Source organism: Musca autumnalis, unplaced genomic scaffold, assembly GCF_047663935.1.
Source record: "Musca autumnalis isolate F117 unplaced genomic scaffold, ASM4766393v1 scaffold_1, whole genome shotgun sequence".
In the NCBI taxonomy this organism is placed as follows: Eukaryota; Metazoa; Arthropoda; class Insecta; order Diptera; family Muscidae; genus Musca; species Musca autumnalis.
The window spans coordinates 145,202,149-145,225,063 of NW_027411644.1; the positions used below are offsets into that span (position 1 = coordinate 145,202,149).

A 22,915-nucleotide genomic window follows, 5' to 3' on the forward strand; every position below is an offset into this window, starting at 1 on the left:
CTATGTGTTGCTAATTGGTATAATCTCTGCCGTGTGTGTGGTTTTAGGGGTCCAAGGTGAAAGTAAGTATGGGGAAATATTGGACCAAGGCTGTGTGGGCTCGTGGGGGATCGAACACTAAGATCCTTATGAGATGTTTCTTTAGTGTTAGAGTATAGAATTCAGCGGAAATAGTTTTCTACTCGTTCAATGTTGGTGTGTCGGGTTCGCATGGCGGGTTGAGATCCCTAGACCTAGTAACGTCTCCCTGGCTAGTCGGTAGGCCAAATGGAACGCCGAGCAGGACACACGCAACAGAGAATGGCGCCCAAACATAAACAAAAGAGAAAGATAAATATTCCTAATATGCCTGTAAAACAGATTAGTTAAGCTGTTGATATATATAATTGTTCCACAAACATCCCATAAGGGACAAGGGAGACTTCTCTCATATCAATGAGTGCACCCCGATTCATGTTAGCTCAATGATATGGGACCTACTGTTTATCGCCGAGTCCGAACGGCGTGTCTAAGACACCACTTTTGTAGAGAAGTTTTACATGGCTGAAATACTCAGGAAATGTCGCCAACATTACTGAGGGGTATTTTGCCACCGTTGAAAAGTGTTTTGATGTTGCCTGGCCGCGGAATCGAACCCACGACCTTATGTGTGCAAGGCGGGTGTGCATACCATTGCACCACGGTGGCACAAAGTGGTATTAGGAGTCTTGCAGTAAGACCTAAGCAAGGAAAAAAATCAAATAGACCACTAAAAAAAAAGTAATAGCCCGAAGAAAACATTTAAAAGATTTTAGCCAAAGTAATATTTTGTATCCAACCGAATAAAAGTTTTCGGTATGATGTACAGTGATAGATCTAGTTAGCTAAAGAAAATGTTTTCCCCCTGACTAAAAAGACGAAATGTGCAATATCCCATACATTCCGTAAAGCGATTAGGAGAGTATTGTAACATTCGTGTAGTTGCCGTTCAAATAATAATGCCCATGAACCCAAATTATGTCAATATAGGATCGATACAATAGCCAAGTTATTCGTGTGAAACTTAGAGTATTGAGATACCTGATGCCATGAGCTTTGTATAGACAAATTGAATAAATACAATGTCATGGTCATTGATATTGAGGTTGTTCGGAAAGTATTTAAAGTAGATTGTCTTAAGAAACATCTATATACATATCTCGTTAGAGACCGCGATATTAAAAGGATATATAATATAACCACACTAAGTCACACACTTCTTCTGAGAAAGCAATGCCCCTACAAATTTATGTACGATTGTTATTTTGCGTCAATATAAAACAATTAAGTGTTAAATGTTCTATTTTGTATTAGATTAAGTAGTACTTGTGTTTGATGTATCTTTATTGTCATTAAAAATATATATATAAACATCCTTTACTGTTAAGAATTAATATAAATCTGCTGGGAATCACTTAAGAAAACTGAGGTAGGGGTGGTGACATGAGTTATTACAATACTCGTTCGACCCGAAATAACAAAAGAGTTCGACCAACTGCTTTTGATTTGAATAGATCAACATATTATCCGGCATATAGTAAACAGAGACGAACAAACCAAAGAGAAGAAATGGCCGAAGGAAGTAATTCTCTAAATACCTTTCAGTATCATGACCTTTCAGGGTCAATTAACACGTCAGGCCAAAATACAATTAACACGTCAGGCCAAAATGCAATTAACCCGACAGGCCAAAATGGTATTAACTTGACAGGCCAAAATACCATTAACGCGACAGCCCAAGATGCTAGTAACGACTACGGAAACGGAGCCCACGGCATTAATCTTGACCCAGGGGAACCATTGAACCCAGAGTTCAGAGGGTTAGTCCAGGAAGAGGCCGCTTCGGTCCAAAAGTCCCTGGAGGACAAGGTCAAAAATATGGTTGTGTCGACTATGAAAAATACCGTTGACGTACTAGCTCGGGGTATGAAAGAGTTGTCGGAACTCGTTCGTTCCCAATCGACTGCCATGTTAAACCAAAATAGGCCGACCACAAATACAAATCCCTCTAATATCAATAATCGAAAGGTAACTAACCAACCCAACGAAACACAGCAAATCAACCATCAGGTCATACAACAAGAAAATATCGTGCCTACAATTCAGTATCCGAGTGTGACCACTTCTCCAGCACCATCGTGCCAATACCTTATACCAAACGTCAATGCCCATTATGAAAATTTGAAAATCAGGGTGGACAAATTAGGCATAAATTTCAATGGTAATCCTAAAGACCTCCGAATAAATGATTTCATATACAGGTTAGAGACCATGAGGGCCCAATATAGTATCCCATGGCAGGAAGTTTTACGAGATTTTTCGTTTTTATTATCGGGTCAAGCAAGGGAATGGTATTGGCTTCAACGCCAAAGCAATCTAATCAATGATTGGGACAGTCTTAAACATGCCCTTCTGAGTCAATATCAAACGCCCCAATCAAAATTTGACGTATTAAGGGAAATGTTAGAAAGGAAACAAAGACATAACGAATCCATTAACGATTATTTCCATGAAATGGGTCTATTGCGGTCAAGGTTGATGCTGCGAGTCTCTGACTTCGAGATGATAAGAATCCTAAAAGGTAATATTCGAGAGGACATTAAGCGCCACGTATATCAGATGACGATATCCTCCGTCGAACAATTGCGCATGGAATGCATTGAAGCTGAACGAAATTTTCCAAGGCGTGAAAACAGATCAATGCCTATTCCACAGAGACCCAATAGACAGATAAATGAAATTTTTGAGACTGAGCTGGAGAGTAGGAATGGCGATGATGAGGTACAGATGGATGATAATGTGTCAGCACTTCGCGTGCAACATAACGCTAAATCCCAAATCAAGTGCTGGAATTGTCTGGAAAACGGCCATATTTTTGTGGAATGCCCGGCCGAATTCCGCAATTTGTTCTGCTACAGATGCGGTAAGGCGGAAACCACGACACCTAGATGCCCGGTTTGCCAGCAGGGAAACCAGAGAAGGGGCGTGGCGAAGACAGGGGAGCCACGTCCAACCGAGGACCCTGTACCCCAAAACAAGTAGACAACAAGGTCGAAATTCTAAGAAATAATGAAGATAGAATGGTTGAAGACAATGTTAGGCCCAGTATACGAAATTTTACCGCAGCAGAGAGACATTACGTTCCTCTAGAACAACGTGAAGCGAACTACAATAGAGCGAGGGAAAGAATATTTAATTCGGAAATTAAAGAGGTGCCCAAAAAGATCCACAAATTAAGACTGAAATCAAAACAATGACGCTTAGAAAAAAAGAGTGTGATTGATGCGATATCGAAAATAGCTAGTACAAAGGATCCAAGAGTATTTGCCCAGATTAATATTCAGGATAAGCCTATTAAAGGCCTTTTAGACACAGGGGCTTCGGTCAGCATGTTAGGCAGGAATTGCAGGAAAGTAGTGGAAGAGATGCAGATTCCCATAATCCGCATGTCCAGTAGGGTTACCACTGCTGGGGGAAAACAATACATGGTCTTGGGGAAGATAAAAGTGTCCGTGCAATATGAAAGTCAAATTCAGGAAATGACCTTATATCTGTGTCCTGAATTGGAACAAAGCCTTTATCTTGGCATCGATTTCTGGCGGCTTTTTAAACTGGCTCCCGACGTAGTCGGTGTTGCCGAAATCGATATCGATAAAATCACCAAAGACATGGCGAATGCTGATTCCACGTATAAGTTGAATCCACACTAGCTTTCCTCAGATCAAAGAATTCGTTTGGACGATATAATAGAGAGATTTCGTACCTTTGAAAAAGATGGTTTAGGATGCACATTATCAAACTGGTGGATGGTGCTGAGCCCGTGAAGGACCGGCACTATCCAATGTCCCCAGCGGTTCAAGCCATAACTTACCAAGAGGTTGACAATATGCTTGCTCTCAATGTAATAGAAGAGAGCGAGAGTCCGTGGAGCAATCGCACCACCATTGTTCGGAAACCGGAAGCTAAACAAGCTCACTGTCAAGGATGCGTACCCACTGCAAAATATAGATGGTATTTTAAGTAGTATAGACGAAACATACTATATAAGCAGTGTGGATTTAAAGTACGCATTCTGGCAGATTGAGCTTGACGAAGCTAGTAAGTCATATACCGCCTTTACGGTCCCAGGTCGTCCATTGTACCAATTCCGCGTGATGCCGTTTGGCCTGTGCAATGCCGCACAAAGACTCTGCCGTCTGATGGACAAAGTCATTCCCCAAAGACTTAAAAGAATGTCTTTGTGTACTTGGACGACCTGCTGATCATATCGGGGGATTTTGATGAACACCTACGTTTGCTATCCGAAATTGCCGACTGTCTCAAGAAAGCAAATCTTACGATCGGCTTAAAAAAATCCCAATTTTGTTTTCGGCAGATAAAGTACCTAGGATTTATCATTGGGGAAGGTGTTTTGCGTATCGATCCTGAAAAGATCGACGCAATTAAAAAAATTAAGGTACCGAAAAGTGCAAGAGAGGTTCGGAGCTTCCTTGGTACTGCCGGTTGGTACCGGAGATTCATCAAGGACTTCGCAACCATCTCAGTCCCACTCACGGACACGTTAAAGAAGTCCTCCAAATTCACGATGAATGAAAAAGCCATAGCAGCTTTTGAAACCTTGAAAAAGGCATTGACCTCTGCACCGGTACTACGTCACGCTGATTTCTCCAAACCGTATTTTATACAATGTGATGCTTCGGAATACGGAATCGGTGCTGTCCTCTTCCAGCTGAGTAACGAAGGAGATGAGCACCCGATTGCCTTCTATTCCCAGAAGCTGAACAAGTGTCAGAGAAATTACAGCGTGACGGAGAAGGAATGTCTCGCAGCAGTAATGGCCATCAGAAAATTCCAACCCTATGTGGAGCTCATGGAGTTCACAGTGATCACCGATCATGCTAGCTTGCAATGGCTAATGAGTCTAAAGGACCTTAGTGGCCGTTTAGCTCGTTGGTCATTGCATTTCGAGACCGCTGAATTTGAAAGTGAGTCATACAAGGAACTGAGAGACATAGTTGAGAAGAATAAAGAGAATCTTCCCGATCTCAAAATCGTGGACAACATGATCTTTAAAAAGAGCCATGCGTCCTATAATGCAGATACTCAAGAGTTTCAGTGGAAGCTTTGGGTTCCCGAGTCTCTAACTCACGTTCTAATCGAGCAAGCCCATGATAATACCACATCCGCCCATGGTGGTATTTCAAAAACTCTCAATCGGCTAAGAGAAAAATATTACTGGCCTCAAATGGCAACCCAAGTACTCCAGTATGTGTTGAAATGTACCGTCTGCAAAGAAACAAAACCGACTAATGAAAATACCCAACCCACAATCGGCAACGAAGTTGTCACGGAACGTCCCTTCCAAAAACTATACGTGGACTTCTTGGGGAAATATCCACGTTCAAAAAGTGGAAATGCTTTCATCTTTATCGTAGTTGACCACTTCAGCAAATTCACTTTTCTTAAAGCGATGCGCGAGGCTACGGCTGCAAATGTTGTAAAGTTTTTAGTCGAAGACATTTTTAGAAAGTTTGGGGTACCCGAAACGATGCATTCTGACAACGGGGACCAGTTCATATCGAAAACTTTTAAGGAAATGTTTGAAATATATGGTATAAATTACATACAAACTGCACCCTACGCCCCGCAGTCAAATGCATCGGAACGGGGAAACCAATCTGTTCTGGCAGCCATACGAGCATACTTGGAAAATGATCACCGCGACTGGGATCTGTATTTGACAGACATAGAATGTGCTCTTAGAACGTCCGTACACAGTGCCACCGGGGTCACCCCTTTTTTCACACTGTTCGGTCATAATATGTATACACACGGTTCTGATTATAAACTGGCCAAAAAATTGCACTCACTGAAGTCAGACAGGTGTCAAGAAATGACCGAATGGAGTTCATTCGGAACAAAATTAAAGAAAATATGCATAGGGCATATGAACAGAGCGCAAAAAGATTCAATGCCAGAGCCCGAAATATCATATTTGCCCCAGGTCAAGAAGTTTATAAAAGAAACTATGTACTAAGTGATTTTGGCAAAAATTTCAATGCCAAATTTGCCAGAAAATTTATTAAATGTCGTATTGTTAAACCTAATGGCAACAATATGTATTTAATAGAAGATTTACAAGGGAAACCGATGGGGGTATGTCATGCCAAAGACTTAAAGCGGTAGGGTACCCACCGACCCAATTAACCATTGTTACATAAAAACTGAAATTTTTCTTAGTGCAAATAGTTGGAGGCCCAATGAATCTCCCAACTGTCGACAACTGCATGGTTTAATAATAAAGGTTAGCTAAAGCTTCCTGTTAATTTAATTTTTTTCTTTCGACTGTTCCAAAAACGTCAGAACAATATACACAATCTTTGTATGTGTGTGATGTTGGATAATATGCCAACAATTTTAAAAACAATCGAATTCAATGGTTTTCAAAATTGTTTTTAGAGCATTTGTATGGAAGAAATCCTTCAGCTTATTATTGAAACAAACATTTTATCATATCCACAACTCGATTATGTGGAGAAACCTTGGCTCTTCATACATTTTTCGCGTTTTTTATAAAATGCTCAAAATTGGTATTTTGTAAACAAACCCACTTGTTGCCTTTTTGTTTACTAATTTTGAAGTTTTATGAATTCAGGAAAAACTAGGGTTCTATACATTTTTTTCATTTAAATCTACCTCTTTACTTATACCATGGACACCTGCTTAAAGCATACATTTTACTATCATGGATGGTGTATGAACAGTTGTGTTGGTTTCCATGGGAATCTCTTTAACAATATACCCGCCTGTCGCAGTAAATCAAAATAAAACCTTATAGGTTTAATGTCAATGGTACAACCATAAACCACTACATGACATCAAATTGGATTCATCATCCCATTAGGACAACATACCCTAATAAACTGCCAAGAAATATAATCACTATCCATATGAGTATTAAATGCAACAGTCATTTGCCAATAAAATGCGCTAACGTTCAACTCATAAAAAAACCACACAAATTAACATACGGTTTCGTTTATTTATTGTTGACCAAACAATGGTACACGGCCATCATAAAACATAATTAACAGTTTACTGATGTTTAGGCCGTATGGGTATGTCCCACATACCATTGTATGATAACAAAAAAACGCTCTAAAAGAGTTGCTTGTTACTCCACAATAAATTAAAGAATGGCACAGTCAGACATCCCATAACAATAACTTATATACTATCACCCCTCAACACCGAGAAGTAGTATTTATTATCAAAACGATAAATAGAAAAATCACTCGACAATGATATATATTAGAGTACTATGTTTGCAAACGTTTATATTATTATTTTTTTTGTGGGATGTAAAGTTGAAAATCTTTGAGAAATGCAATGTAGTTTGTTGTGAGTAAATAAATGTGGAAATGAATGAATAGGGGACGCAGTAATGAAAAATGACTACCATGGTTGCACAAAACGTAGTATACTCAGGCATAGGTGGACGAAGTTCGACAACCTAATGCAAAAGCGTCCACAGCACGACGTCGCTTGGGTCGAGTCTAACAAGGCAAGTTTCATGTTATCAACATTGTGGCAAAATACATAGATGGTATAAGATGGTAAAAACAATAGAGACTGAAGGACCGGTGATGTGAGGTTGTTCATTCACACATGGAGAAATAAAATGTTGTGGTTCTACATGGCATTGGGATTCCGTGTGTAATTAAGAGGTGATACCAAAATAGTACACCGATTAAGGCGGGATATATGCCAGACCATAAAATAAATAAAGAGGCACGCAAGATCAAATAAAAAGGGTTGGAAATATTAAACATAATTTATTTTCTTATAACCGAAAGTTAAGAATAGCCCGATCGTGTGATCTCTCCTGAAAAGATGTTGGACGATTTATCCAAAGTAATTGGGGGCAAATAAAATAGGTGGCAAGGTAAGGCAAATGATCGGAGGTCATTCACAATGGATTTTGTAAACAAAATTGAGAAAATTCCGCCAGGAAAACTTAACAGAGTTGGAAGAAGAAAACATATAAAGAAGAAAAGCGAAAGAAAATGTCGGTATCCTGGAAGAAAAGACATGTTTTATGAGTCTTTGTGAAGTTATAAAAGGACCAAATCGGACGGAGGGAAGCATAGTTTGGCGGATAATTTACAGTAAAGTAGATCCAAGTTCTTGGGTCTGAGTAAATAAAAAGTAATACATATATTTTTGTGTTGTGTTTATTTGCAAATAAGTAAGTGTGGCAAATAGTGGTGATGTGGTACAAATTTAGTAATGTTCAATATATGTATGTCGTTGTGTAACAGGTAAACTACTGCCAAACCCTTTTGCACTGGTCGTCCAAAAGGTTTGTGGAGACCAGTGCATCACCTTTTTGATTGAGATTGGAGCTATTCATTGTCCCTCGTATTGGTGGTGTTGTGAAGTTGCTGACAAGAATAATATCCCCAGGAAGAAATTCGAATATTTAAGAGATTGCTGCTCCGGCCAAGGAACCCTGAAGATTGATCATTTTGTACGGCAAGGGTTGTATGATTGTATGGCCACAGACAGCAGAATATCCAAAGGCTCGAGCGCTGAAATATTAGTCAAAGCGGCGGAGAAGTGAGTCAATTCCCAGCAACTGTGAAGTGTCCCAGGGGTCTTCTGTAAAAGGAAAATTATAAACCAAGTAGAGGGTGTGCTCCGGTGCATGTGTGACGAGTTTAAAGGTATCTTACCGTGTATGTCCTATGTGTTGTAATGTCCACTTTCATATTCTATTGTGATTAGAGGAAAAACTAAGACAAAAAAGAGTTAAGAAAAGGAGAAGCAATTCAACATCAGAATTAAAGGAAATATTATACAAAAAAGTACAGAAAAAAGAGATTTTGTGTAAAGAAAATATTATACGAAAGAGTACAAAAAAAAGAGATTGTGGTGTAATAGAAAATAGTAAGCAAAAAGGCACGAAAAGAAAGAAGATTTGTTGTAAAGATAATATTAAATAAAAAGCTACAGCAGGAAAGATATTTCAGTGTAATAAAAAAAGGAAGAGAGTTATAAATAAGATTTAACGATTGTGAAAGGGATAATACTTGAGATAAAATAATTGGGCTGAGGAAAGGTACGGTAGGGTTTGGCTAGAGGCCTTGTGTAGAGGAAATTGTGTGTTGCCGCAGTAAGGTGATGTGGCAAGTGGTCTATTAAGCGAGCTCCTTTAAAAGATCGAAGATTAAAGTAGAGTGCCCGCGGATTGGCGGGAAAGCAAGGTCGGGGTTAAATCTTACTGGCTCAACCTACGAATTGAGGCCGAGAGTAGATGAGGAATCGATTCAAGTATTATTCTTTGTTAGGAATAAAAAGATATATTGTTGTTTGTATCCTATTTTAAGTTTGAAGCTACGGCTAAATAATCAAAACAAAGTTATCTATGTCATCAATAAATGTTTAAATGTTTTTTTAGTGAAATAGAAATAACTATGTGTTGCTAATTGGTATAATCTCGGGGGCAGAGCTATGAAGTAAGTGCTGGGGTGCCGTGTGTGTGGTTTTAGGGGTCCAAGGTGAAAGTAAGTATGGGGAAATATTGGACCAACGCTGGGTGGGCTCGTGGGGGATCGAACACTAAGATCCTTATGAGATGTTTCTTTAGTGTTAGAGTATAGAATTCAGCGGAAATAGTTTTCTACTCGTTCAATGTTGGTGTGTCGGGTTCGCATGGCGGGTTGAGATCCCTAGACCTAGTAACGTCTCCCTGGCTAGTCGGTAGGCCAAATGGAACGCCGAGCAGGACACACGCAACAATAAGACCTTGATATTATCTCTTGATGTTAGCAACTGTAGTGGCGCTTGCAATAACTACTCAAACTTGACTTAAAATATCACATTCGAATTGCACCTTTTTGTAACGTACTCGCTATGAGTGACATCTGTACTTGAAATTATTATATGCGAAGGAAAATTTCTCTTTTTCCTCGTCCGCTTGTCTTCATGATTTTCCAATTTCCTGGAAGGAAACAAATTGCTAATGAGGCTTCGAGAAATATACAAAAAAATATTCTCGTCCATTTTGTTAGAAGCAATTCATCCAGTCAACAACTAAAAATCTTGAGTGCCACGGATTTGTACAAAGTGAAAATTTTCTGATCATTGAAATAAGGTTCTTCTATTAGCTATTAATATATTTCTATATTGTGAGTATTTCAATATTTCTAATTGTGTTTAGCAAATGTGTTCATAGGCAGTTTAATCTGTTTTATTTAGTTATCTGCAAGAATCGAAGGTATCCATAATATTCTGCACGATTACTTATGGGGAACATCCCCCTCAAATACGTTTAATTCCTCTGTTTTGTTATAAATCGAGAATTGCTTTCATTAAATAGGTAATTATTTCTTTTGCCTCTCATCTCCATATGCATTCTCTTAATCAATAATTTATTAAATCAAATAGGTTACATGGAGTCTGGTTGTCGTGAGGGAATGGCTTTCAGCGAGAACAAATTAGAATCCACTCAACTGCCGGTGATCGAGCAGCCACAATTCAATTTCAGTGTCTGCTGCATTAAGCTCAGAGTTCGTACAAAAGAAACCAACCAAAAACACGTTGCCCGAAAATAACAAAATTGCCGGTGATTAAATGAACCTATTTGTGAGGATATAAAGTGAATTTGCTAACCATCAAATGCTGCAAAAATTATACTGATTCTGCTACTGATCTGAAGCATATACTGCAACATTTTTGATTAAGCGTCCACCAGCATCCTCTTGGAACCAGGTTTAGTATAGTCTATTGTGATAAAGTGCATTCCTACTCCAATTTATAGTACGTGGCATATCCCGAAACAAAAAAACATAAGAACTCGAAAAAAAAACTAGAAAACATTGATCTATTGTTACTAAAAAAAGAACAGTGCCGATATTAAGAACAAAACCAAACTTATTACAAACCAATATTGTTAGTATTAGTGTCATTAAGTTGGTTCAGTCGAACCTTCCTGCAACGAAGAAAATGCACCCGTTGAATTGCTACTTACGTATTAAAGTTACTTCCTTATAATCAGTTTATTTTTTTTATTAAAATGGGAATTTCAAATTGAGTTATAAAAAAAACCATTTATAGAAAAGCATTCGTTATAGAGAGGTCCGACTGTAACTCTTTTCTGATAGTTCTTAATTTCGAGTGTTATTTCATTACGTCTTGTTAAGGTTTAACGAATGTTGAATTAAAAAAAAAAAAAAAAAACAAAATCGCGTTCGTCTGTTTGTTCGCGTTTTAACATATAACAGGAACATCATCAAACGTACACACAATCACACGTACGGTCTTTCCAATAAATGCTGGTACAACATATATTTGCTGATGTTACTGTTAACTAATTCTGGTAAATTTGTCGCAACATTGCTACTGCAAACAGAAGACTTGGGAAAAAGAGAGATTGGATTATGTTAAACTTCGACAACAGTTTCCCAATGTTAAGTGATCTCACAAAATTCTCTTAAGATTTCTCATAACCAACCAGCATCACTAAATATTCATCATCTCTGTGTTTATCATCTGTACACAACGATCAGATGTCTGCCCATCCAGCGAAAGTACTTTCGGCGAGGGAACTCAGCAGTGTAAGAAGTAAGTCAATGAACTTTATTATTTTTGTTTTTATTTCCCATTTCTACTTTTATTTTACAAAGAAAGAGTGAAAAAACGGTGACCCAAAATTACTACCTGATTATTTTAGAGTGCTTTAAGAAATGTTTCATGTTGTTGTTGTTATGCGGATTTACATTAATTAACACCCTTTACTACTATCGAAATAGTTGCATACTTGAAAACATTACCGAATCTAATGCATTTGTAAAATATCTGCCTGAAGTGAATTTTTTCCGTTTTTGATATAATTGTAAATTGAAGCGAAATATATCTGCCACTTTGCGCGACATACGGAACAAATATCCGGTCACCATTTTTTCCTTCTTTCCTGAAGTAATTTAAGTGAGATGCTATAACCCTTTCATATATTATAATATATTGAAACGATTATGATGACCATTCAGACACCCTATTGAATGAAGTCGCCATACCTGTTTGGTATTGAGATTCTTCTTGATGAGACTTTAAAACGATATCTACGTATTCAACTATATACCAATTTAAGAAAGTTATGTTTAATATTCTTGTTTCCTCTTATTTGCATCAAGTTAATATTATCTGGAATTGATCATAAAAAACTTACCTTTCTTTTACTACTTCATATTGTTGCGTTATTATCGAAACCAAAAGTAACACTCGAAATTCACACTCGAATTCCTTTTACATGTAAGATTATTCTAATCAAACCTACCTAGTATAGTGTCTATTCTTAAGTTTTATTATAAATGAACTGTTTTCTAAATGGATTTAATTAATATTGCAGTTAGTTTAACTATCCTATTTCTAGGAAAAGATGTTAGCTATTTTTAGTTTCTTGCTGAATAGAATAGTTAAAAAAGTCGATCTGTTTAATTGCTCTTTGACGTAGGCGGTTTGGTGTAGGAAGGTGTGGGGTTGCACTTCACCTTTTGTTTAAATGGATTTATCATGTTGCAACCAGGTTGGGTGGGTTCTCCAGCAACACAACATCTCGTTGTTGGCCATCTTTTGTGTTTATGGGACTCCGCTACTCTATGCTTTCTCTCTCCTTTCCCTCAATTTTCCACTTTCTCTTAATTTCCCGTTTCGTTCCTGCGAGCGAAGTTAACAGACCTATTAGCTCATTTCCATTCCTTTCTTCTCGGTTATCATCGCTATCAGACATATTTTGTACTTTCCAATTTCGGTTTCCTTCTGAACACTTCTATTTGAGTATATTAAAAAAATGCACAAACTTCTTATATTACTGGTAGCTAATTAGCAAGGGGAACGTCGAAGGTTAACGAACCCCCCCTCCGACGAGTAATAAGGCTGGATAAATACGTGCATTTTCTTCGAACGACTTCTCCAACAACATCTGCTATAATTTACCCCGTAATACGCTACAGTATATATAAAATGGCGCCCAACGTGGGGCCGAACAGAAAAACTATACCTTTTTACAACACCTGGCTTATCGCCAAATTTGTTCGGTTTCATTATCTTAAATTTTCGAATACTTTTTTATGTTTTTCAACACTATAATTTCCCTTTCTTTCTGAAGTAATTTTGAACTTCTTGGAATCCATACATGGTCAGTTTATAATCCTGTATTGGCCATTGGTTCTCAATACTTCTCTTCATTCTCTTACAATTTTACTGACTCTGGGGGACTTCATGGAATTCAATTTCTGGTTACGGATTCGTTACGCTAGTGTTGACCTGGAAAACTTAGGAGCTGTATAGTTGTAAATTAAATCATTCTCCGGATTTATAGAATAGAATTTCTATACCGGGGCTTGAAACCTTTTTATCTGTCCATTCTGTTTCTCATCCTTTCTTCTTTCCCCTACCAAAAGATGTATTTGTTTTATACCAAACCTACCCTATTATGAGGCAATTAAACAGATCAAATATTTGAAGAGAATTTTGGTAATCCGTAGTTCTTTAATATTCGTATGTTTGGTTAATATATATTTAAAGTTTCGTAAAGGAATATTCCGTTTTCAATTATTTTTTTGTACAGTTTGAAGTATTATCCTTTATTAATCTCTGATTTTTATTTTTATAAACTTTGTGGTTTCCTTTTTTGTGTTTGGTCAGTAAAACCATTCGGCTTTTAGGGTTTCTAACTGATCTTAATTGGCTTTAAAATATTTGGGCATAGATCAAGCTTGAGGGTTTGTTCCCCGTTTGTATGCTAGACCCTATTTTTTTAGTCGGTGTGAAGCTAGCATTAGTAATTCGAGGCACTTTCTTTTGAAGACCTGCTATGGGTGCTTGAAAGATATCCATCCTGATTTAAAAGCTTTTAATTTGTTGCATATCCTTGAAATATTGAAATAATTAATAATTTATAAATAATAATTGAAAAGAAGTTCGTTACATAGGAATCGGTCTCAATATATTTAAATTCCAGAACACTTGTATAGTTTTATTACTCAATTTCACTGCTCGGGCTTATCACTCCAAATTTGTTCGGAAAATAGACGATTCAATCAGATACGAATTTTGTTTCTACATCTGAGATTTATTATGTTGGAAGAATGTTATTCAGCTTTATAAGTCTCAATGTTCTTTCCTTGATCATTGAAGTGATTAATGTAGGATTTGATGAAGTATTTAGATTTTTTTCCTGTTGTTACTTTCTCTTGTTCTGGGTCTGTTAAATTTTATAGGGATATTTTATTATCAGATTTCAGGGCTTACTTATTTCAATGTATTGTAGTCTTTAAAAGGAATTACGCAGAAACATTATTGTTTTTCTTTACTTATTTGAATTTGAAAATAATTGGTTTGTATTCATTTCTAAACCGTTTTATCTGAGTGGTTTTCTAATCGGTTGTGTGTTTTTAAATCTCAATATTTCGTTTCTTCCGATTCTGGCTAGTTGATCTGAGAGCAGTCCAGATTTCTGGCTCTGGTCGTTAATTTCTTTAGTTTATCCATCAAGTTGATTGTAGTGGTCATAATGTCTCAAGAAATTCAGAATGAAGACCGGGAATTGGAGGCTTCCGGGAGTACAATCCTAGTATGTGGGGCATGTGCTAAGCAAATATCAACTAGATCCCAATATCTTAGGACAAACTGTGGCCATGCTTTCCATAAAAGTTGCTTGGCGAAATGTGAGAAGCTAAGACCGTATTGTCCTGTTTGCAACTCGAGATTGTTTAGTGAGCCACCAACTCCCAGCTCATCAGGTGCTGTCACAAGGGCTCAATCTAAAGCTATTCCTGCTCAGCAAACAAACGATCGACCAGGTGAAGACCAATCCAGTGCTGCAACATCTGCTTCTGGAGGTGGTAATGTTGTAGAGGATTCCGTGAGCATTAGTCGTAGTGTGCTTCAAGGAATTGTTAATTCGATTGTTTCAGCCCAGCATGCTCAGTTTGTAGCAAGTTTGGAAGACCAAATATCTCACATAGTTCAAGACAGTTTGGATTCGAGGCTTGCAAGATTAGACCTAAATAGGCAAGGTTACCCTGCCACGGGTAATACTGCACAGCGGCAGACCCAGCGACCATCTCCGCATCAAATACCAACGTTGCCTTCTGTTGAGGAACAAGCATTGCGTGATATGATTGGGATTCCATTGAATACCTCCCAGAATCATACCCCTTTGAATGCAAGTAGATCAGGTCAAACTGCATCGAATAATTCAGCAGCCTCGGACTTGTCCTCAAGGCCCGACAAGGTCTTACATATCATGGCCAATTGGAGGATAAAGTTTTCCGGCAGTTCAGGTGGCCTGAGCGTCGAAAATTTTATATACAGAGTTGAAGCTCTCACCTTACAAACCCTGCAAGGTGACTTCGATCTGCTGTGCCGAAATGCCAGTTCTCTTTTTGAGGGAAAGGCTGCAGATTGGTACTGGCGGTACCACCGATCTGTCACTTGTGTCAACTGGAATAGTTTGTGTGTAGCTTTGAGGCAACACTATAGTGATTCGCGGTCTGATGTCGATATCAGGGAACTGATTAGGGATCGGAAGCAGAGGTCTGGAGAAAATATCGACACTTTTTATGATTCAGTGATAGAGCTGGCCGATAGGTTGAAGGAGCCCTTGTCTAGTGAGTCGCTTGTAGAGATATTGAGGCGAAATTTATTGCCGGTCGGGTGCACAAACGAGTGCACCGAGACGCAAGCCGGAAATCGAGTAATGATTTTGCCCAGACCAGAAGATAAGCCATTGCAATATATACCCGAATGTGACAATTATGCTACCGAATGTGACAAGTATATCCCCAATATTCCTTCTTCGAGTTCTTATCATTTTAAGCCTCTCCATATCAGGATTAAAGAATACAATGAAACACGGGATAGAATTTTTAATGATGCTCCGAAACCTACTAGGTCGGGTAGGAGGATCCGGGATTTTTGGAGTAAGGTTAGAAGCTGCAAAAATAAAATTGTTTCCTCGGTGCTTGATAAACCATCCGACATAAGACCATACGCTGAGGTTATCCTTTTTGGAGAACGGATGTTGGGTCTGATGGACACTGGTGCTTCGTTGAGTTGTATTGGTGGAAAGGCAGCTAGGTGCTATCTGGAATCAGGGAAACCGTATAAGAAATTGAAATCTGTCGTTAGAACTGCTGACGGTAATATCCAGGACGTGGTAGGGCTAATAGAAACCACAATAACTTTCAAGGGATCTGAAAAAGTTATTACGGTTTTCATAGTACCTGGCCTGGACAGAGATCTGTTTTTAGGTATTGATTTTTGGGATATGTTCGGCCTTCTTCCTTCCGGATTGGTTCACAACCAGCACGTTTCGGATAATGTTTTCACGATTTCCGAGATAGCCCCTTAGGTTCAACTTTCAGAGTTCCAGAAGCAACAGCTGGAGAGAGTGATGAGTTTACTCCCGTCGTTTACCAAGCAAGGTTTGGGAAAAACGCATGTGTTGCAACATGTTATTGATACTGGATCGTCGAAGCCGATCAAACAAAGACATTATCCCGTCTCTCCCGCAGTTGAGAAGTTGATCTACGCAGAACTTGATAGGATGTTTGATCTTGGGGTTATCGAGGAGTCAAATAGTGCGTGGTCGTCTCCGGTTGTCCTGCATAGAAAGCCAGGGAAGAACAGGCTCTGCTTGGATAGCAGAAAATTAAATGCTGTAACTGTGGGGGATGCGTATCCGTTACCCCACATTGATGGTATTTTGAGTCGGCTACCAGAGGCAGAATTTATAACAGCCTTAGATCTGAAGGATGCCTTTTGGCAGATTTCGTTGGATCAGCAATCCAGAGAAAAAACAGCATTCACCGTTCCTGGGAGACCGCTGTACCATTACACGGTGATGCCTTTCGGCTTGTGTAATGCGCCGCAGACAATGTCCCGTCTAATGGACAAGGTCATCCCACCGGCTCTCAGGACGGAGGTGTTTGTTTACTTCGACGATTTGCTGATTGTTTCGGATTCTTTTGAAAGGCATCTGGAAGTCCTGAAGATTGTTGCTGCCAAAATTAAGGAGTCTGGCCTGACCATCAACGTGGAAAAGAGCAACTTTTGCGTTGCTGAGGTGAAATACCTTGGTCATCTGGTGGGTGGAGGTGTCATTAGGACAGATCCCGACAAGGTGTCGGCCATAACGGAGTTTCCCGTACCACAGTCTGTTAAGCAGGTTAGGAGGTTTCTAGGGATGACTGGTTGGTACAGGAAGTTCATCAGGGACTACGCTGCGATTGCCACGCCCTTGACGGATCTTACAAGAACTAAAAGAAAATTTGTTTGGAATAATGAAGCTCAAAAATCTTTTGAGGCTTTAAAGAGCCATCTGAGCAGCGCGCCAGTTCTACATAGCCCCGATTTTTCACAGCCGTTTTTCATACACTGTGACGCTAGTAGAACTGGTATAGGAGGTGTATTGGTCCAGAAAGACGCGGAGGGCGAAGAGTTTCCTATTGCCTTTATGTCAAAGAAACTCAATCAAGCCCAACGCAACTATTCAGTGACCGAACAAGAGTGTTTGGCAGCAATGCTGAGCATAAAAAAATTCAGAGCGTATGTGGAAGGACATGAGTTCACTGTCATCACCGACCATGCGTCGTTGAAGTGGCTCATGTCCCAAACAGACCTCAGTTCGCGGCTAGCTCGATGGGCCTTGAAGCTTCAGGGGTATAAATTTTCGATCCAACATAGGCGTGGTAGTCAAAACGTGGTTCCTGATGCGCTTTCCAGGACCAATACTGAGGATTTGTCAGCTTTGGATGTATACAGTTTGTCTCTTTTCGGAATTAGTGATGTTTCAGATTCTATAACTGGTTGCGGGTTGTATGTCGATCTCGATTCTGATCATTTTAAGTCACAAGATTATAAACAGCTTTTGGCGAAAGTGGGAAAAACTCTAGATACCATGCCCGATCTTAAAATAGTAGATGGGTTCCTTTATAGACGAATGGAGCATGCGACTGGGGAACAGGTGCATGACCATATGGCGTGGAAATTGTGGATTCCACAATCACTTGTCCCTGAGGTATTGGATCGCGCCCATAACGACCCTTTGTCTGCCCACGGAGGAATAAATAAGACCTTATATTCAGTGAGGAGATACTATTTTTGGCCAAACATGGCATTTGATGTGAAAAGTTACGTTAACAGCTGCGAGACTTGCAAAGTAAGCAAGCATCCGAATCAGCCTCTTAGACCGCCAATGGGATCCACATCTGAGACACATAGATTCTTTCAGAAAGTCTATGTAGATTTTTTGGGACCGTACCCTAGGTCAAAGCTGGGTAACGTAGGGATCTTTGTGGCATTGGACCACTTTTCATAATTTCCATTCCTCAAGCCTGTAAAGAGATTTTCATCCGACATTGTGGTAGATTATCTAGAGAATGACTTATTTCATACTGTTACGGAATTAGATTTAACTAATCTCCGTGTAGACGTTGTTTTATTCCCCAGTACGATTTGTACCAAATAAAACAGGGTTCGTTTTAGATTACGTTTCTACAATGCTTTATTTACTTTATTACACTTATTCGGAACCGACTTTAATTACTAAGCACACAGCAAGTCTCTAGTTAGCACGCAGCTATTCTTTAACAGATCTGTTCAGTTCAACGCTTAAAACACAACTCACTCGTCATTGCCAGTTCCCCTGTATTTATATCCCAAAGTCTCCCTGTTCGAGAGTCCTCTAGAAAATGTCTGGCAACTCCTCGAATATGTACAACGAACACACAGACGCACATTCGCACTAAAGGGTTGTTTACACCATCTATCAATGTCGAATGAGATGTCAAATTTTCTACCTGCGAATGTTGTACACATAGTGTGACCACTATGAAAATTTTCATCTATCAAAATGATTTGGCATCTCATATGTAAATTTTTCATTTAGGGAGCGCTCTATTTGATACGGCATTCTCGTATGTAAACATAAATTTATCAGCTGTTTTCTGGCATTCTCAAAAAAAAATTGAAAAACAAAATCTTTTAAAAAAGAAAATGGAAAGTTATGTATATTTAAGTATTTAGAAAAGTAAATAAAGGGTGTTTATAATGTTATTTTCAGATCGATTGGTCGAAAGGAGCAGTGTTGGTAATTATTGCTTTGTGGCAAAACATGAATGCCTCTATAACCCCAAAAACCTATTCTACCACAAAAAACATGCTAGACATCCTTTTTCCTTCAACCAAAATTAAAAATTTGCGCAAAATTGTAACTCAACAATTAATGTAAACAATGACAAAAACAGCTGTTTTTATATTTATAAGTTATGTCATACGAAAATAACACTTGTAGGTATGAACGCACAAATTGAAAGTTGTATGGATGACGTCAATTTTGACAAACATAGAGAACGTCGAATGGGTGAAAGAAATGACAGCTCATATGACATTGATAGATGGTGTAAACAGCCCTTAAGCGAACAACCAGACTCACATACATGGGGGATGATCAATGACGTAATTACAACAACAAATAAACACAAAGAAAAGAAGTGACAAACTAAACAATAATTACATGACTATGGCAAAACAAAATAAAAGCACATTAATGAAAGGTAAAGTAACATCTAGAATAATGAAGAGAGTTCTACATGGTAGTTGTTGTTGCTTAAATAAAGTAACTGCGTAATAAAAACTTTACGTTACAATTCAAATTTTTAAATTAACGGAAATTAAACTAAACTAACTTAAACCTATCAGTTACATTCGTAACATTGCCTCCCGCTTAAGCCTGTTCGTCCCGAATAGGCACAGTTCCCTCTCGGTGGTATGGGCATTGGTAACACTGCCTCCCGCTTAAGCCTGTTCCTCTGGACTAGACACAGTTCTCTTTCCGTAGTGGTAGCAACTGATTTAGATGTACCCTCTACGCCATTAGCTTTGGACTTTCGCTCTTTTCTCTCCAGGTATCGTGACGTTATATCTTCTTTCTCGGTCACCCTCCTAAGTGCCACCTGGTCGTCATCGGACTTGTCCTTCCTTGTTGTACGGCCGCTTTTCGATGGACCTTTCCTCGACGTACATCTTCGCTTTCTCGTCCTCGTTGCTGGATTTTTCCGCTTTCCTACGGGCCAATTGTCGGCGGCTTCCACCTTCAGCGTACGGACATCGACAGCGATCTCGCTGGATTCTGCCTTCGGGCGATATTTGCTTTTCTCGTTGTAGCCCACACTTATCGGTATTTCCACATTGGACCATGTCATCACACGGTGCTTTATGTCCAGGTTGATATCGAAGGCAATCATGAAGTCTACACCAAGTATAACTTCGTCCACAATATCGGCCACTATAAAATCGAAATTTACCGATTTTCTACCCATGCTCAGCCTTTGGTAGGCCTTTCCATGCACCGTTGTAGTCTCGCCTGTGGCCGTCCGCAATTTGACTCCATTTAACGGCAATACCTTCCCTTTCACCAAATCCGGTCTAATAATGGACTTTGTTGCACCGGTGTCCAATGTCAACGTACGCAATACACCATTGACGAAGCCTTTAACCGTTAGGTTGTGATTCTCCTGCTGGACTATGGCTATAGAAATTGTGGGACCATCGTTTTCATCCTCTGCCAGCGGCGCCTCGTGATTGACGGAATTCATTTTATTTGATTCACCTGATGTCTCTCTTTCCAGATTCTTGGCCACCGGTTGGTCGTCACTTTTTGAAGGCGATGAGGCTGATCTGGGCCTTGCTTGTTGCAATATGCATTCTCGTGCAATGTGTCCAGCTTTACGACAGTTGTAGCAAGTCTTTTTCGTTTTACCAGCCCCTCGTTTCACACGCATTAGTGCATCCTTTAGCGGATCGACAACGGTCTGGGAATTGTTGTCCTCAACTTGCAGCCTCCGCACGTTGTAAGCTTTAGGTTTCACCAACATCTACGCGGTTTCTTGGGCCAGGGCAAATGACACGGTTTCTGCAAATGTTCCTATCGGTGCCGCATACGCACGATGGGGCCAATGACAGGTTTTCGAGGCAACAAATCACTGGGGCAAGCTAGACCTTCCAAATTTTGTACAGATGTTTATAATGGGCTTAGAAACTAATATGCCAAATTTGGTTCATATCGGTTCATATATACATATAGCTGCCGTATATATGTTCGCCCGATTTCAAGCAATTGATGGACCAAACACGCAAATTCTGCCCAATTTTTATGCGATTTGGAAAATACCACGGAATTAGGACTACAAATAAGTTTGCCAAGTTATATTGAAATCGGTTCAGATTTTGATATTGCTCCCATATATATTTTCGCCCGATTTTAGGTATTTGGTGCAGCAATCCCGCTATGTATGTCCAATCTTGATGAAATTTGAAATGTGTGATGGATTTTGGTCTAGAAACATTTTTGGCAAATCATATTGAAATCGGTTCAGAATTGGATATAGCTCCCATATATATGTTCGCCCGATTTCAGGAAAATGATTGACCAAGCATGCAAATCCCATCAAATTACAATAAAATTTGGAAAATGTTACGGAATTCGGACTACAAATAAGTTTGTCAAGTTATATTGAAATCGGTTCAGATATAGAAATAGCTCCCCTATATACATATGTTCAAATTTCAAGGTTTTGTCTGTGGTTTGTTATAAGTTAATAAAAAAAGGTTCCAAATTTGCTAAAAATCGGCTAAGATTCCGCCACAAAAGCCAAAGTTTGCGATATCTTTGAAATTATATATTATTATTATTATTATATACGTCTATTAAATTTTTCCGAAATCCAATTGGTAACATTAATGGGTTTCCGATTATTCGCCAACCAAAACATAAAAATGTCCATATTTTTAAGTATTACGACATATGAAATCAGATTTTTATGAAAAGGCGCAGATAGGCGCAGCTAATTTTTTCACAAAATGATAGTACACATTAATACCTTTCATCACATATATATATAATATCCTAGATCTACCTAGATCTCAAAAGTTATACTCCAGAGAACACATGGATAACAAAGCAAAATACTCCACAAAAGACATAACATCTTAACTCAAAAATACATTTACCACACATAACATTTTTATTATTTGTTAACATTATCTTATTTTACATACCCATTGAAGAGCTTTCCATGTTTAAAAAATATAAAAATGTTGAAATGTTCTTTTTGGCGCCTAAAATGCTTTCACTACTTATTTATAATGAATGTCGGAAAATGATGCATAAGAAATATGTCACCATTGCCAGATCAGTATGTCGCTATGTGATGTTACCAGATTGATTTATTTTTTTATTTTTAGTGATTCAGAGTGTTGGCAATCGAAATCCGTTATTATTTTTTTCAAATTGTTCACTTCAAAAATTGACTTTTTGCCTCGAAAACCTGCTATTGGCCCCATCGTGATACATCGCAAATTTTATCTCTGGATCGCGAATACCACTTGCAAATGTCTCAATCTTTATGCGGTCCACCAATGGATGTGTCTCTCCTGGATATGCCAACTGCGCCAACCGCTCTATATCAGCCGCAAAGTCTTGTAAGGGCTCATTTGGCTTCTGAACTCTTCCCCTAAGTTCCATTCGGTAGATCTCTTGCTTGTGTTCACTACCGTATTTACGTTCAAGAGCAGCCATTATATCTCCATAGTTGTTCCTAGAAGCGGCGGGAATACTCTGTAATACGTCAGCAGCATCACCCTTCAATGCCATAAGGAGTGATACCGCCTTGTCGTTCCAAGAATCTCTAGCAGCCAATGTCTCGAACTATAATTTGAACACATTTAAAGAGGTAGAGCCGTCGAACAGTTGAGGCTTAATTTTTAACGCGTTATGGATAGCTCTCACTTGACCGCCTTTAATTTCCAGTTCCGACATTTTCTTTTCTAT

General features: G+C 38.9%; 2 long non-coding RNA genes across 6 annotated transcripts; one reads left to right on the forward strand and one right to left on the reverse strand.

The window, feature by feature from the left end:
- The first annotated feature begins 7,053 nt into the window (after window positions 1-7,053).
- LOC141387294 (uncharacterized) lies at window positions 7,054-9,489 on the forward strand. 2 transcript variants are annotated; one of them, XR_012408526.1, is made up of 3 exons: window positions 7,608-7,963; window positions 8,030-8,266; window positions 8,340-9,489. It is a non-coding gene; the product is annotated as an uncharacterized lncRNA (long non-coding RNA). The 2 variants fall into 2 exon arrangements; XR_012408525.1 differs by having other exon boundaries at window positions 7,054-8,266.
- On the reverse strand, window positions 8,237-11,730 carry LOC141387301 (uncharacterized). 4 transcript variants are annotated; one of them, XR_012408532.1, is made up of 2 exons: window positions 11,338-11,730; window positions 8,237-8,813 (listed from the first exon to the last, which is right to left on the reverse strand). It is a non-coding gene; the product is annotated as an uncharacterized lncRNA (long non-coding RNA). The 4 variants fall into 4 exon arrangements; XR_012408531.1 differs by having other exon boundaries at window positions 11,322-11,730; XR_012408534.1 differs by lacking the exon at window positions 11,338-11,730 and adding an exon at window positions 11,051-11,135.
- Window positions 11,731-22,915: the final 11,185 nt, after the last annotated feature.